At 50.9% G+C, this 16,990-nt stretch overlaps 1 pseudogene; it reads left to right on the top strand.

Annotated features, from left to right (window-relative positions):
• The window catches only part of LOC129716182 (alpha-2-macroglobulin-like protein 1), a 131,193-nt pseudogene that overhangs the window by 92,495 nt on the left and 21,708 nt on the right, over positions 1–16,990 (top strand).

The following is a 16,990-nucleotide window of genomic DNA, read 5'->3' as shown; positions in this document are numbered from 1 at the left end:
GGGGTCACAGTTTAAGGATAAGGGGGAAATCTTTTCGGACCGAGATGAGAAAAACATTTTTCACACAGAGAGTGGTGTATCTCTGGAATTCTCTGCCACAGAAGGTAGTTGAGGCCAGTTCATTGGCTATATTTAAGAGGGAGTTAGATGTGGCCCTTGTGGCTAAAGGTATCAGGGGGTATGGAGAGAAGGCAGGTACAGGATACTGAGTTGGATGATCAGCCATGATCATATTGAATGGCGGTGCAGGCTCGAAGGGCCGAATGGCCTACTCCTGCACCTATTTTCTATGTTTTTATCTACCTGTTTTCTCTCTCCAGCCTTTCTTAAAAAGTGGGATAACATTAGCTATCCTCCAATCCCCAGGAACTGATCCTGAATCTATAGAACATTGGAAAATGATAACCAATACGTCCATGATTTCTAGAGCCACTTCCTTAAGTACCTTAAGATGCAGACCAACAGGCCCTGGGGATTTCTCAGCCTTCTGTCCCATCAGTCTACCCTACACCATTTTCTGCCTAATGTGCATTTCCTTCAGTTCCTCCTAGATCCTCTGGCCACTAGTACATCGGGGAGATTGTGTGTGTCCTCCTTCACTAAGGAGATCCAAAGTACCTGTTCAACTCGTCTGCTATTTCCTTGTTCTCCATAATAAATTCGCCTTTTTCAGTCTTCAAGGGTCCAACTTTGGTCTTAACTAATATTTTCCTCTTCAAATATCTAAAGAAGCTTTTACTAACCTCCTTTATATTCTTGACTAGCTTACCTTCGTACCTCATCTTTTCTTCCTGTATTGCCTTTTTAGTTATCTTCTGTTGCTCTTTAAAAGTTACCCAATTCTCTGGCCTCCTGCTCCTCTTTACTATGTTATACTTCTTCTCTTTTATTTTTATAGTGTCCCTGACTTCCCTTGTCAGCCACCCTTACTCCCCATGGAATCTTTCTTCGTCTTTGGAATGAACTGATCCTGCACCTTCTGTATTATTCCCAGAAATACCTGCCATTGTTGTTCCACTGTCATCCCTGCTAGGGTATCTTTCCAGTCAACTTTGGCCAGCTACTCCCTCATGCCTCCATAGTCTCCTTTATTCAACTGTAACACTGACACCTCCGATTTACCCTTCTCCCTCTCAAATTGTAGATTAAAACTTTCCATATTATGGTCACTGCCTCCTAATGGCTCCTTAACCTCAAGTTCCCTTATCAAATCCGGTTCATTACACAACACTAAATACAGAATTGCCTTCTCCCTGGTAGGCTCCAGTACAAGCTGCTCTAAGAATCCATCACAGAGGGACTCCATAAACTCCCTTTCTTGGGGTCCAGTACCAACCTGATTTTCCCAGTCTACCTGCATGTTGAAATCTCCTACATCAACCGTAGCATTACCATTGCCAACTTGATTCAACTTGCACCCTATATCCAGGCTACTGTTTGGGGACCTGTAGATAAGTCCAAATAGGGTATTTTTACCCTTACAATTCCTTAGTTCTATCCATGCTGACTCCATATCTCCTGTTTCAATGTCACCCCTTGCAAGGGACTGAATTTCATTCATCACCAACAGAGCTACTCCACTTCCTCTGCCCACTATTGTCTTTTCTATTGTCTTTTCGATAGGAGGTATATCTGGAATATTCATTTCCCAGCCCTGGCCCTCTTGCGGCCATGTCTCTGTAATTCCCACAACATCACCAATTTCCACCTGAGCCTCAAGCTTTTCCATTTTATTTTCGCAATTCCTGCAGGTGTAGTTTCCAGAAGCACCATCAGTGTCTCCTGACCTCCCACATCCTGCAATCGTCCTCCCTCACTTCGGCGTCCCCTTTTACCTGTCTCCTTCCCTTACACCTTACACATCGCTAGTCCCTTAACCCGTCATGCCTTCCCTTTGTCAGTTTCCCCACCACCTGACACCTCTCCTTCAAGCATCTTCTACCCGTCTCCCTCCCTCAGCGTTTTGTCTCTCCTCCTTTGACATAGTCTCCTCTCCACTCAGCCACCTCTCCTCTCCTTCCTCAGCTTCCTTCCTCAGCCTCCTCACCGAAGACTCTTGAGCCAAAGACTCGCACTTTTTGAGCCAAAGACACTCACACTCGCTTCCTTTCAAGGGAAGTGCCTTGTAGAGGGAAGACTCTCGAGCCAAAGACTCACACTTTTCTCTCAAGGCACTTCTCTCGACAGGCCGCTCCCCAACTTGCCGCTTCCCTAGAGCAACCTTGCTTATATTAACTGATAAATTGCCTAATTCGCCAAGTTACCAATTTACAAATTAGATTCCTCAGCCAATCCCCACTCTCCTTCACCAGCTGCCGCTCCTGTTCCAACCTCCTTGTAAGGTATTTGCCGCAGCCGGTCCCGTCTGGTTTTTAAAACAACCACTACCGCTACTGAAAGAGAAGCACTGTAAAACTGCCAAGACCTTACCTCTTGGCAAATCCCCGCTCTCCTTCACCTGCTGCCGCTCCTCATCCGACATCTTTGAAAGATGGGGCATGTTGGTCAGCATAGATGGGTTGGGGCAAAAGGCCTGTTTCTCTACTCTCCAGTCTCTACCTCTGCACCTTGTCCATGTGTCCCGCTCCAGGTCAAAGCGTGACGGAGGAAATTGAGCTGCATGTCCCGGAGGATGTGGTGGAAGGGTCAGCACGAGCTTCCGTCACGGTTCTGGGTAAGCAGACGATCCTGGAATTGTGTTCATGCCCCGGCAATGTGGGAGAGCAGGGGCGTCTCACTCTACACCGACACCCATCCACGAGCCTCGCACCTACACTGGCTGGCCCCAAACACAATGTGCTGCACTAACTCAACGGCTGAGGCACAGGATATGCAACCTTGCGGCTCGGGACCCTTCTTCATAGTTTAGTTTCGATTTACAGTGTGGAAACAGGCCCTTCGGCCCACCGAGTCCATGCCTACCAATGATCCCCGCACACTAACACTATCCTACACACATTATGGAAATTTTACCAATTACCCTACACACCTGTACGTCATTGAAATGTGGGAGGAATCTGGAGTACCCGGACAAATTTATGCAGGTCAAGGAAGAATGTACAAATTGTGTACAGACAGCACTCGTAGTCAGGATGAAACCTGGGTCTCTGGGTCTGTAACTCTCCTGCAGCGCCACTGTGCCACCCTGCTTAGCTTCACCATTCAGGGAACCGAGTACAGAAGTTGGGACGTTATGTTACAGTTGTAGAAGACATTGGTGAGGCTACATTTGGAGTATTGTGTTCAGCTATGGTCACCCTGCTGCAGGAAGCATGTTGTTAAGCTCAAAACCATGCAGAGAAAATCTACAAGGATGTTGCCAGGACTCGAGGGCCTGCGCTACAGGGAGAGGTTGGGCAGACCGGGATTTTATAACTGGGAGGGCAGGAGATGTAGATTGTTTTGTCTGGAATGATGGAGGTTGAGGTGAGACCTGATAAAATTATGAGAGACAGTCAGAACCTTTTTTTCCAGGGTGGGAATGTCAAACATGAGAGTAAGATGAAGGGGACAAATTTTAAAGGCGATTTCGGAATGTTTTGGAATCAAGAGCCAGAGGAGACAGGTTAAGGTGAGGAGAATGATTTAATTGGAGCCTGAGGAGTAACATTTTCATACAGAGAATGGTGGGTATATGGAATGAGCTGCTAGAGGAGGTAGTTGAGGCAGGTACTATAACAGCATTTAAAGAACATTTGACAGGTACATGGATGGGTGTGATTTAGAGGGATATGGGCCAAACCTGGATAGGTAGGATTAGTACAGATGGGGCATCTTGGTCGGCATGGGCCTGTTTCCATGCTATGACAGTACGAGGGGCAGGTTTTTTACAGAGAGTGGTGGATGTCTGGAACCTGCTGCCTGGGGTGGGGGTGGAGGCGACTACAATTATGATGCTGAAGAGGCTTTTAGATTGGACATGTGTTTGCAGAGAATGGAGGGAGATGGATCACGTGTTTAGTTTATCTCAGCACCATGTTTGACACAGACATTGTGGGCCAGAGGGAGAGTCTGTTGCTGGGGTGTACTGTTTATGTTCTGTGTTCATTAATTAGAGCTTGATGTGTCTGGGTAACTGTCCTTACAGTCACCACTAGAGGGCTCTGCCCCGCAATGTATGTTTTCCTCGGAATGTGTCCGGGGACATCTTGACCAGTTTTGACGCAGACATTTCTATCAATGAAGAAACAAATTGTTTCAATGGTTCGCCACGTCTCTGTGAACATTGACGGACATTTATCATACAGAGAAGGTTCACCAGACTGATTCCTGGGATGTCAGGACTTTCATAGGAAGAAAGACTGGATAGACTCGCCTTGTACTCGCTAGAATTTAGAAGATTGAGGGGGGGTCTTATAGAAACTTACAATATTCTTAAGGGGTTGGACAGGCTAGATGCAGGAAGATTGTTCCCGATGTTGGGGAAATCCAGAACAAGGGGTCACAGTTTAAGGATAAGGGGGAAATCTTTTAGGACAGAGATGAGAAAAACATTTTTTCACACAGAGAGTGGTGAATCTCTGGAATTCTCTGCCACAGAAGGTAGTTGAGACCAGTTAATTGGTTATATTTAAGAGGGAGTTAGATGTGGCCCTTGTGTCTAAAGGGATCAGGGGGTATGGAGAGAAGGCAGGTACAGGATACTGAGTTGGATGATCAGCCGTGATCATATTGAATGGCGGTGCAGGCTCGAAGGGCCGAATGGCCTACTCCTGCACGTATTTTGTATGTTTCTATCATGCTAGAAAAAACGCCCCAAATAACCTCCTTGATGCCACAAGTACCTACGACTAGCATCACAACCTGCTATGACCTACCTACGACCTCCTACGACCACGTGATGACCATGCTGCGAGTTTGAGTCAAGGGCAAACTCGGCAGAGATGGTGAAAGTGGGACAGGCCCTTTACTGTACTCACTCGTTGCAGCACTGTCCAACTACGCAAAGATCTGCAGTCCCTCCGTTTTGAGGCAATGCAGCAGGATCGCTCGGTGATGAGCGTCCGAAATGGCCTCGTCGTCCACGCCGCTTGCGAGCAAGCATGTGGTGAAACTTTCCAACCACCGTGTCCATGGTACAGGAGGCTCTCCTGGACTTTCCAAGAATGGAGATGGGGCAGCAAGAGTCTAGTCAAGATGGCCCCTAGTGATGACTGTAAGGACAGTTACCCAGACACAACAGACCTCACCACCAAGATGGTGAAGAAGGCTTTGGACACACTGGCGTTCATCAGTCAGAGATTGAGTACAGAGGTGGGGACCAGAAACCTGTGAGGCTGCACGGGCTATTGTGTGTCATCTTGGTCACCCTGCTGTAAAGATGACATTTAGTTGGAAACAATGCAGAGAAGATTTACAAGGATCTTGCCAGGACTCGAGGGCCTGAGCTATAGGGAAAGGTTGGGCAGGTAAGGTCCATTGGAGGGAGGGTCCACAGGAGAGAGTGGACACTGGATGAAGCTTCGATGGGTCACTGGGTGATGGGCACTGGAGGGAAGGGCATTGGAAATGGAGAGGCATTCCCACTCGCTGGGGAGGAGGGGAGGGAGGGGATGGGTCATTGCGGAGTCCCACTGGGGTCAGTGACTCTCTGGCCCTCTCTGACCCCTAGGTGACCTGATGGGCAGCGCCATGGAGAACCTGGACAGTTTGCTGCGACTTCCCACGGGCTGTGGGGAGCAGAACATGGTGAAGTTCACCCCCAACATCGTGGTGCTGAGTTACCTGGAGAAAACCCACCAACTCTCTCCCAAAATCAGGTCCAAAGCTGTGGGCTTCCTGCAGACAGGTATCGCTGCCAGCGAGTTCTACACTCACTAAGGGCTGGCATCCAGGGGGCAGGGAGGGAGGGGGCTGTGGGGAGGGGAGATGGGCAGAAGGTGGGTTGCAGGGGCGAGGGGAGGGGATGGATGGGGAGCAAACAGGTAGAGGCGTAGGGTGGACATGAAGGAGGGGTTTGAATGGTGGAGGGGGGACAGGTGTTTGTCAGTGGGTATGTGCCTCTATGTGGCAGTGTATGTGTACGTATGTGTCTGTTTGTATCCCCGTGTGTGTATATATGTGTCTGTGTATGTATGTGTTTGTGTGTGTGTCTGCATTTGTGTGTCTGTATGGCTGTGTCAGTATCTGCGTGTATGTGTCTGTACGTGTTGTGTTTACATGAGTGTTTGTGTGTAAATGTGAGCGTCTGTGTGTGTGTATGTTTGTGTGAGCGCCTGTCTGTGTGTTTGTGTGAGTGTCTGTGTGTGTGTGTTTGAGTGAGTGCCTGTGTGTGTGTGTGTTTGTTTGAGTGTCTCTGTGTGTGTGTGTGCGTTTGTGTCAGTGTCTATGTGTGAGTTAGTGTCACAGGCACACAGCACGGAAACAGACCCTTCATCTTATCTCCATGCCAACCAACATGCCCATCTAAACTAGTACTACCGACCCGTGTTTGGCCAATATCCTTCTAAACCTTTCCTATTCATCTACCTGTCAGTAAATGTAGCAATGTTACAAAATTTTAAGATTTTTAAAATCAAGTCTGTCAATTTATCCCATCAGATAAAGCATAAAAAGAAGTTTAATTTGACACCTAATTCACTTTCATATCTTCAGTATTAAAAAAGGTATGGTCATTTTCATACTCGGAAATTAGCATCTTGTTCCCTATTGATTTTCCATTGACTTGACACAAAAGCTGTGACCGAGGACAGTCTAAAGCCCATAACTTTATTAAAAATTAAGGGAACTGAAAGACATTTTCAGTTATTATAGATTGAAGCATTCTGAAACAAATATGAACCAATCTTACTTGGATTACTTAATTCCAAAATTCAATTACTAGATCTAAACATCTATCCATTTCTTAAGGAAAGATTAACACTTTTAAATAGCCTAAGTGTCCAAAGAACATTCAGACAAGAATTCACAATAAAACGTGATTTTAAAATCTCATTGACATTAATTTATAGGCCAAATAACCATATAACCATATAACAATTACAGCACGGAAACAGGCCATCTCGACCCTTCTAGTCCGTGCCGAACACATAATCTCCCCTAGTCCCATATACCTGCGCTCAGACCATAACCCTCCATTCCCTTCCCATCCATATAACTATCCAATTTATTTTTAAATGATAAAAACGAACCTGCCTCCACCACCTTCACTGGAAGCTCATTCCACACAGCTACCACTCTATGAGTAAAGAAGTTGCCCCTCATGTTACCCCTAAACTTCAGTCCCTTAATTCTCATGTCATGTCCCCTTGTTTGAATCTTCCCTACTCTCAGTGGGAAAAGCTTTTCCACGTCAACTCTGTCTATCCCTCTCATCATTTTAAAAACCTCTATCAAGTCCCCCCCTTAACCTTCTGCGCTCCAAAGAATAAAGCCCTAACTTGTTCAACCTTTCTCTGTAACTTAGTTGCTGAAACCCAGGCACACATTCTAGTAAATCTCCTCTGTACTCTCTCTATTTTGTTGACATCCTTCCTATAATTAGGCGACCAAAATTGTACACCATACTCCAGAATTGGCCTCACCAATGCCTTGTACAATTTTAACATTACATCCCAACTTCTATACTCAATGCTCTGATTTATAAAGGCCAGCACACCTCTATGGAAGGAATTTAGTGTTCAATTGCTGTAAATTAATGGCCATTTAAATCAGCTTTCGAGTGGGATCGTGTGGAACACGATGGTTTGGAACATTCCCATTGCGGTGAATTTGTACCCCATATGCCCAGAAAAATACCGCAGGATTTAATTGGCCCCCAAATCAGCTACTCACAACATAAAATTTTGTATAAAGGGATCTTAAGATGCGCTTTTTAATGTAAAAATAAACAGCCTACCTTGCGTTGTCCCCTTCATGAGATCCGCCCCGTTGGCAGCGGTCGCGGGTTTACAGGATGATTTTTAACCTACTATAACAATTAAATAAACTAATATAGTTTAAAAATAGCTGCAGCGAACTAATGTCGCAGCGATTTTTCGTCAGCAACTAAGTAGGCTGAACAACCTTGATTTGAATAGCCGAGAGAAAATCACGTTTTAAACCCGCCCCCCTCTCAAAAGGCGCCAAAATCGTGCAAACGGGCAGCGACAGACCTGCAGCGCTGCTGAAGGTAAGTTTTGCAACATACCTAGTAAATGCTGTTATTGTACCTGCCTCAATTACCTCTGCCAGCTTGTACCATATACCCTTCATTCTCTGAGTGAAAAAGTTACAGCTCTGTTTCTTTCGCCTCTCATCTTAAACTTATCAAGATTCTTGATTCCTAAACTTTCTTAAATCTGCTTTGAACTTTGCCCCTTTCAACATAAAATCATGCCCTCTTTGACATTTCCACCCTGAGAAAAAGGTTCTACCATATCTATGCCTCTCATAATGTAATACACATCTATCAGCACATTCCCTCTACCCCATGCCCTCACTACACTGCTATGTGTGTGACTGTGTGCGTGACTGTGTGCACGCTCGTGTCTGTGTGCGCGTGTGATTGTGTGTGTGCGTGACTCAGGGTGTATGTGTGTCTGCATGTGCATGACTCTGTGTGTGCATGTGTCTGTGTGTGAGTATGTGTGACTGTTTCAGTTTTGTTTATTGTCACATGTACCAAGATACAGTGAAAACCTTTTGTTGTGTGCTATCCAGTCAGCAGAAAGACAATACATGATTACAATTGAGCCATTTATATTGCATAGATACATAGAATAATGTTCAGTGCAAGGTTAAGCCAGCAAAGTCCAATCTAGGATAGTCCGAAGGCCACCAATGAGGTAGATATTAGTTCAGCATTTCTCTCTAATTGTGGTAGGATGATTCATCTGCCTGATAACAGCTGGGAATAAACTTTCCCTGAATCTAGAGGTGTGCTGATGGGAGAGTGTGAGGTGTAGATGGAGTCAGTGGAAGGGAGGTTGGTTTGTGTGATAGCCTGGGCTGCGTCCACAATTCACTGTAATTTCTTGGGGTCTTGGATGGAGCTGTTCCCAAAGCTGTGATGCTTCCTGATAAAATGCTTTCTATGGCACATCTGGAGAAGTTGAGAGAGTTGTTAGGAGACGTGTGGAATTTCCTAAGCGATCCAAGGAAGTTGGTGTGTGTTCTTGGTCATTGCTTCAATATGGGTGGTCCAATTGTTGATGATATTGATTCCTAGGAACTTGAAGTTGAACCATCTCGACTTTGGCACTGTCAATGCAAACTGGGGTATGTGTACCGCATGTGTGTATATGTGATCCCGTGTGTGCAACCCCATTTGTCTGACCAGACCCCCCCTGAGCAATGTGTCTGTCTCCCCCCCCCCCCTCACCCCTCCCCACTGCCCCCTCCCACCCAGGTTACCAGCGACAACTGTCCTACAAGCACCTAGACGGCTCCTTCAGCGCTTTCGGCACCAGCGACCCAGAGGGCAACACCTGGTGAGGGAAGGGCAGCTTCCTGCCTCGTCCTGACCGCAGCACAATCCCCTGACCCCGCTGCCTCCATCCCCCACTCTCCCACACCCTATTCCTGCATCCTCCATCCCACTCTCACCCCACACCCCTCCACCCCTCGCACTCACCCCCCCCACCCCCCGCCCTCCCCGCCCTCTCCCCCGCCCCCTCCCCCCGCCCTCTCCCCCCCCTCTCCCCCCGCCCTCTCCCCCCGCCCTCTCCCCCCGCCCTCTCACCCCCCCCCCCCCCCCCTCCCCCCCCCCCCCCCTCTCCCCCCCCCCCCCCCCCTCCCCCCCCCCCCCCCCCCCCCCCCCCCCCCCCCCCCCCCGGCCCCCCCCCCCCCCCCCCCCCCCCCCCCCCCCCCCCCCCCCCCCCCCCCCCCCCCCCCCCCCCCCCCCTCCCCCCCGCCCCCCCCCCCCCTCTCCCCCGCCCCTCTCCCCCCCCCTCCCCCCGCCCTCGTCCCCCCGCCCTCTCCTCCCGCCCTCTCCCCGCCCTCTCCCCCCCCCTCACCCCCGCCCCCCCCTCCCCCCGCCCTCCCCCCCCGCCCCCCCCCGCCCTCTCCCCCCCCCCCCCCTCGCCCCCCCCCCCCTCCCTCACCCCCCCCCCTCTCACCCCCCCCTCCCCTCACCCCCGCCCTCTCCCCCCCCCGCCCTCCCCCCCCCTCCCTCCCTCCCCACCCCCCCCCTCTACCCCCCCCCTTCCTGCCCCCCCCCTCACCCCCCCCCCCCCCTCTCCCCCCGCCCTCTCCCCCCGCCCCTCCCCCCCCCCTCCCGCCCTCTCTCCCCCGCCCCCCCTCCTCTCCCCCCCCCTCCCTCCCCCCCCCCTCCCCCCCCTCCCCCCCCCCCCCCCCCCCCCCCCCCCCCCCCCCCCCCCCCCCCCCCCCCCCCCCCCCCCCCCCCCCCCCCCCCCCCCCCCCCCCCCCCCCCCCTCCCCCCCGCCCCCTCCCCCCCGCCCCCTCCCCCCCCCTCTCAACCCCCCCCCTCCCCCCCCTCACCCCCGCCCTCGAACCCCCCCCACCCCCCTCTCCCCCCGCCCCCCCCCGCCCTCTCACCCTCACCCCCGCCCTCTCCCCCCGCCCCTCACCCCCCGCCCTCTCTCCCCCGCCCTCTCCCCCCCCACCCCCGCCCTCTCACCCCCTCTCCCCCCCCTCTCACCACCGCCCGCCCCCACCCCCGCCCTCTCTCCCCCCCGCCCTCACCCCGCCCCTCTCCCCCGCCCTCTCACCCCCCCCCCACCCCCGCCCTCCACCCCCCTCTCCGCCCTCTCTCTCTCCCCCAGGCTGACTCCCCCGCCTTCCTGCTGCTCTCCTTCCTCCACGCAGCGTGCTGCCTACATCTTCATTGACGAGACGGTGAGACGGTGCTGCGTGAGGCTGCCACCTTCCTCACCGCCCACCGCCTGCCCACTGGCTGCTTCGCCAGCGTAGGGCAGCTCTTCAACAGCGCCCTCAAGGTGAGCACCTGGTGGGTGGGGAGAGAGTGGAGGTGTGGGGCAGGGAGGGGAGGGGAAGGAGGGGGGAAAGAAAATGAGGGCAGGGGAGGGCAACGCAGATGGGGGGGGGGGGGGGGGGAGCTGGTGGGCAGATGTGAAGGAGTGCCGCACTGTGGGAGGGGCTGTGAGAAGCCCACCCTCAACCCAACCTGTTTTTTACTCATATACAAGAATAATATATACAATCCAAAACAATACCAAACAAACACGGGTGCTGTGAATCACAGGGGGCAAGCTTGGCCAGGCCTTGGAGCAACCTAATCAGGACATCTTTGGCCTACCCTTTCCCCTACGCACAGGATGGTGGGTGTGAAATTCAGCCAGAAGGCAAGGAGCAGCCCCTTTAGATAATGGAACAGGGGCTTCAGCCTCACACACTCCATATACATGTGGAACACAGACTCTTCCAGCCCGCAAAAGTGGCAGGCGGCTGGTGAGTGTGTGAACCGCGAGAGAAACGGGTTAACCATATAATAACCATATAACAATTACAGCACGGAAACAGGCCATCTCGGCCCTACAAGTCCATGCCGAACAACTTTTGTTCCCCTTAGTCCCACCTGCCTGCACTCGTACCATAACCCTCCATTCCCTTCTCATCCATATGCCTATCCAATTTATTTTTAAATGATACCAATGATCCTGCCTCCACCACTTCCACTGGGAGCTCATTCCACACCGCCACCACTCTCTGCGTAAAGAGGTTCCCCCTCATATTACCCCTAAACTTCTGTCCCTTAATTCTGAAGTCATGTCCTCTTGTTTGAGGAGGTTCAGGGGGCTCTTCTGGTACCCTCCACACCAGGTCCCCGATGTAGAAAGGGAGAATCCCTGCGTAGAGGAGGAACACCAACTGCCACTTAGTTTCCAGAAGTTGGACCAGGGCGAGGATGTGCAGAGTGTAGAGGAGGAGCCCCTACCACAGACCTTTCCCTATGTCGGAGTGTGACAAAGGGTGTCAAGGAAAGGCGGCTCATGTTGTGCGGGACCGGTTCCAGAGAAGGATTATGGTGCCTGGGTCCAATGAGTACTTTCATCTGAGCTGTGAGAACTCTGCACATTCAAGCCTCCTTGACACCCGGTGAGGCAGGACAAGGGCTAGCCTCTCTCACAACCAGGCCGTCACCCTCCACCGGCAGAGGGGGTCCCGGTCAATGGCAACCAGGCTCCAGACTCTCAGCAGGTCCTGGTAGAAGCCGGGCATCCTCTGCAGGATCTCCTTGAAGGCAGCAGCCCTGTTGGAAGAAGTGTGTCGCCAGCACGTGCCACCTGGGAGGATGCCCAGAGTACCGATCCTGAGGTGAAGAACTGCCAGCTGGGTGAGACTGACAGCCTTCCTCGATCGGGAGACTCTGGACTGCTGCAGAGACCCAGTGCTTTCCATTGCCCCATTGCTCCTAGGCCTGACCAAGTATTGTGTACAGTTTTGGTCTCCAAATCTGAGGAAGGACATTATTGCCATAGAGGGAGTGCAGAGACGGTTCACCAGACTGATTCCTGGGATGTCAGGACTGTCTTATGAAGAAAGACTGGATAGACTTGGTTTATACTCTCTAGAATTTAGGAGATTGAGAGGGGATCTTATAGAAACTTACAAAATTCTTAGGGGGTTGGACAGGCTAGATGCAGGAAGATTGTTCCCGATGTTAGGGAAGTCCAGGACAAGGGGTCACAGCTTAAGGATAAGGGGGAAATCCTTTAAAACCGAGATGAGAAGAACTTTTTTCACACAGAGAATGGTGAATCTCTGAAACTCTCTGCCACAGAGGGTAGTTGAGGCCAGTTCATTGGCTATATTTAAGAGGGAGTTAGATGTGGCTAAGGGGGATCAGGGGGTATGGAGAGAAGGCAGGTACGGGATACTGAGTTGGATGATCAGCCATGATCATAGTGAATGACGGTGCAGGCTCGAAGGGCCGAATGGCCTACTCCTGCACCTAATTTCTATGTTTCTAAGTCCACCAACTTCTTCTGGATGATCCCAGCAAAAGGTGGCTGATGGGACCAATGTGGTCAATCTGTACCAGAGCATGGAGGCCACTAGTTGGTTAATGACCAACACCCTGAGGAGACCTGACCAGCGCTCCAGCCGGGCGACGACTTTCATCGCCAGCTCCTTCCAGTTCGCCAGCCAGGTCTCCACATGGGACTCGGGTAGACTCCCAAGTAGAGGAGGTGCCTGGTGCTCCACGCGAAAGGCCACATCTCCGGGAGGGAGTCCACCTGCCAGGGACCCACCAAGAGTCCAGAACAGTTCCCCCATTGATCCTGGCAGAGAAGACTCGTTGACACTCACGCATCCTCTGCAGGTCGATGGGGTCAGTGACCATGTCATCGGCGTAGACCGAGAGGACCACCTCCATGTCCGGCTCATGTAGAACCGTGCACGTCAAGCTCCTCTGAAGCAGAATAAGGAATAGCTCCACGCAGATGCCGTACAGTTGGCCCAACATGGGGCATCCCTGACATGCTCATCTGCGGAAGGGAATGGGGGCCACCAAGGATCCGTTGAATTTCACGAGGCACTCCGTATAAAACCTGGATCCAGGCCACAAAGTGCGGTCTGAATCCAAACTCCCGCAGAGTCCTTAGCAGATATTTGTGATCCACTCTGTCGAAATGGTCGATAGAGACAAGTGGATACACCAGTCTCCTGAGCCAGGTAGACCAGGTCGCGGACCAGATGGATATTGTCCTGGATGGACCCGTGTAAGCCCTGGCCAATGCCTTGTCAAAGACCTTGTGGTTGGTACAGAGGAGGGAGACCGGGTGTCAGTTCTTTAGTAGGTGGAGATCGTCCTTCTTGGGCCGAAGGACCACGACAGCCCTCTGCCAAGACAGGGGCATCTCTCCAGTCGCCAGGCTCTCCCTCGGGATCATGGTGTACTCCTCCCCCAGGACCTGTAAGGGGGGGGGGCGCTGAGGGAGTGCCGTGCTGTGGGAGGGGTGGTGAGGGAAGGTGGGGGGGGGGGGGGGGGGGGTTCCCTGGGAGTGGCGGGGACTGTAAATGATGACCTGTTCACTCTCTCACAGGGGGGAGTCGATGACACCGTCTCTCTCTCCGCCTACGTGACCACTTCCTTACTGGAGCTGCAGAGACTGAGGCCCACCATGGTGAGTGAAGAGATCACTAGCGGGATGGGGGCTATATTGTGTAGCAGTAAGGGGGGGGGGGGTCATTGGGAGAGAAAGGGTAGGGGGAGAGAGAATCGAGAGGGAGAAGATGGTAGAGAGAGAGGAGTGGACTGTGGGCAAGGGAACGAGGGAAAAGGGAAGGAAAAAGGAAAAAGTGTGAGGGTTGTGGGAGAAATGTAGAGAGAAAGAGCAGGGTGACGGGGGGGAGAGTGGGTGGCAGGAGAAAGGTTGGAGAAGAGAGGGGGTGGATGTGGTGAGAGAGAAGAGGGGAGTAGATGATGGAGGAGAAGGGAGGGAGAGAGGGAGGGGACTAATCCCTCTTCATCACTTCTGACCATCTCCTGTCTGCCTCCTTTCAGGCCTCCCAGGTTTATGAAGAGTCTCAGAACAGACGTCGCCGCAGAGATTTGATCAGTGATCTAGGTTGGTGCAGGCGTGCCCTCTGACAGGACTTAACTCAGACCCCTGGGCCTAACCCAGGCCTATTCCAGTCCCCCAGGGCTTAACTCAGTCCCCCATGCTTCACCTAGGCTACGAGGGCCTAACCCATTCCCCGGAGCTTGTTCCAGGCTCCCAGGGTCTAACCTAGACCCCTGAAACTAATGTGGGGAAAGCAGATGAACAGAGCCTGGATCAGTGCTTGGGACTAATTTTCTGTGGTTATAACGTGATCGTGGTTACGGTAGGGACACTACTGGATGTTTCAATGTTTCAGACATGATCGAAGGGGAGGCAAAAGAGGTGGAGGAGTTGTGCTACTGATCAGGGAGAGTGTCACGGCAGCACTCAGAGAGAACGTACTACTGAGACAGTGTGTGGAGCTCAGATATATGAAAGGAGCAAGCACTGTAATGGGACTGTATGTAGACCCCTCAATAGCAAGTGGCTATCGTAACCTCACCAGGACTTCCGCGGAGATCAGCCGGTCGAATTTGCCTGATGCGGCCGGGAACCTGAAATTCCAGCCTGGAAATTGTAGAATCCAGAAAAACTCTAGAACAAATGATGCTAGAAAATCTGTGGAAGACCAGTAGTTAAGAAGGGAAGTGGAGAGAATCCAGCATACTACAGGCCTCACGTCAGTGGTAGGGAAACTATTGGAGAGAATTTTTCAGGTTTGGATTTGCTCCCATTTGGAAGAGAATGGGTTTGTACATGGCAGGTCGTGTCTCACTGATGTGATTGAGTATTTTGAAGAGGTGATCGATGGGGTGGATGTTGTCCACTTGCATTTCAGTAAGGCATTTGATAAAGTCCCCCATGGTTCCCCCATGGCTGATTCAAAAAATTATGATACACAGTATTAACAGTGACAGGAGTATGGATTGAGACTGGCTTACTGATAGGAGACGGGGTTGTGGTGGAAGTTTAATCTGAGCAAATGTAGGTTTTGAATTATGAGAGGTGAAATGTAAAGACAATATATCCAATTAATGGCATGACCCCTCACAGCATTGATGTACAGAGAGATCTTGGTGACCAAGTCCATAACTTTCCGAAAGGGAAAACTAAAGTGGCAAAGAAGGCATATGGTATGCTTGCTTTCATAGGTCAGGACATTGAATATAAGTGACAAATGCATGATGCAGTTTTATTGGACTTTAGCTAGGCCTCATTTGGAGTATTTCGTGTAGTTCTAGTTGCCCCATTACAGGGCAGATGTGGAGGCTTTGGAGAGGGTGCAGAGGAGGTTCACCAGCAAGATGTCTGGATTAGAGAGTATTAAAATGGAGACATTCGTCAGACTTGGATTGTTTTCTCTAGAACACCAGAGGTTGCGAGGATTCTGATAGGTGTATAAAATTCTGAGAGACAAGGTTAGAATAGACAGTCTGAACCTTTATCTCCAGGGTGAAAAGATCAAATGCCAGAGGACACAGCTTTAAGGTGAGGGGGCAAAGATTAAAGGCAAGATTTTGACACAAGGGAAGATGCAAAGATCTTTGTGAATGCTCCCGCAATCTCCTCTCTTGCCTCTCCCAATAACCTGGGATAGATTCCAACAGGTGCTGGGGATTTAACCATTTTAACGCTCTACAATAAACCCAACACCTCATTCTTAAACTGCCCTTGCATATTAGTGTTCTCCACACTGATCTAACCGCCCTCCACATCAGCCTTGGTGATAAAACTGATACAAAGTGTTCCAAACACAAATCCCATCCTTTATCCCTGAGTCACCTTCCCCTCATTATGGTTACTCATACGGCTTGGAAACAGGTCATCATGGCCCATCTAGGCTGGTCCCATTTGCCCACTTTTGTAAACCTTCCCTATCCATGTACCTGTCCAAGTGTTATATTACCTGCCTCAACAATCTCCTCTGCCAACTCGTTCCGTATACCCACCACCCTCTGTGGAAACGTTACTCCTCCTATTAAATCATTACCATCTCTCCTTAAACCCATGTCCTCTGGTGCTTGATGACCTTACCGTGTGTAAAATACCTTGTGCATTCATCCTATATGTTACCATCATGCTTTTACGCATCTCTATAAGATCACTCCTCATACTCCTGCACTCTATGCAGTCCCAGCGTACTCAATCTCTCCCTATAATACAAACCCTCGAGTCCTGGCAACATCCTCATATATCTTCTCTGCACTGTTTCCAGCGACAATATATTTCCTATAACAAGGTTCCCAGAACTAAACACAATACACAAAGTTGGGAGGTCATGTTGCAGTTATATAAGGTCTCACCAACGTATATAACTGCAACATGACCTCCCAAATTCCATCCTCAATATTCTAGCTGATGAAAGCCTTTTTGTCCACCCTATCAACCTGCGATTCCACCTTCAAGGAACTATGTACCTGCACTCCATGATCCCTCTACTCTATAAAACTCCATAGAGCCTTACCATTCACTGAGAGGGACCTCAGATCAGAGGTTTTTCACTCAGAGGGTTCAACCTTGAACCTTGAACCTTGAACCAC

The sequence above is a fragment of the Leucoraja erinacea genome, unplaced genomic scaffold, assembly GCF_028641065.1.
Source record: "Leucoraja erinacea ecotype New England unplaced genomic scaffold, Leri_hhj_1 Leri_181S, whole genome shotgun sequence".
NCBI classification, from domain to species: domain Eukaryota; kingdom Metazoa; phylum Chordata; class Chondrichthyes; order Rajiformes; family Rajidae; genus Leucoraja; species Leucoraja erinaceus.
Note: the sequence above shows the minus strand (reverse complement) of the source record. Positions and strands in the feature narration are given on the sequence as shown.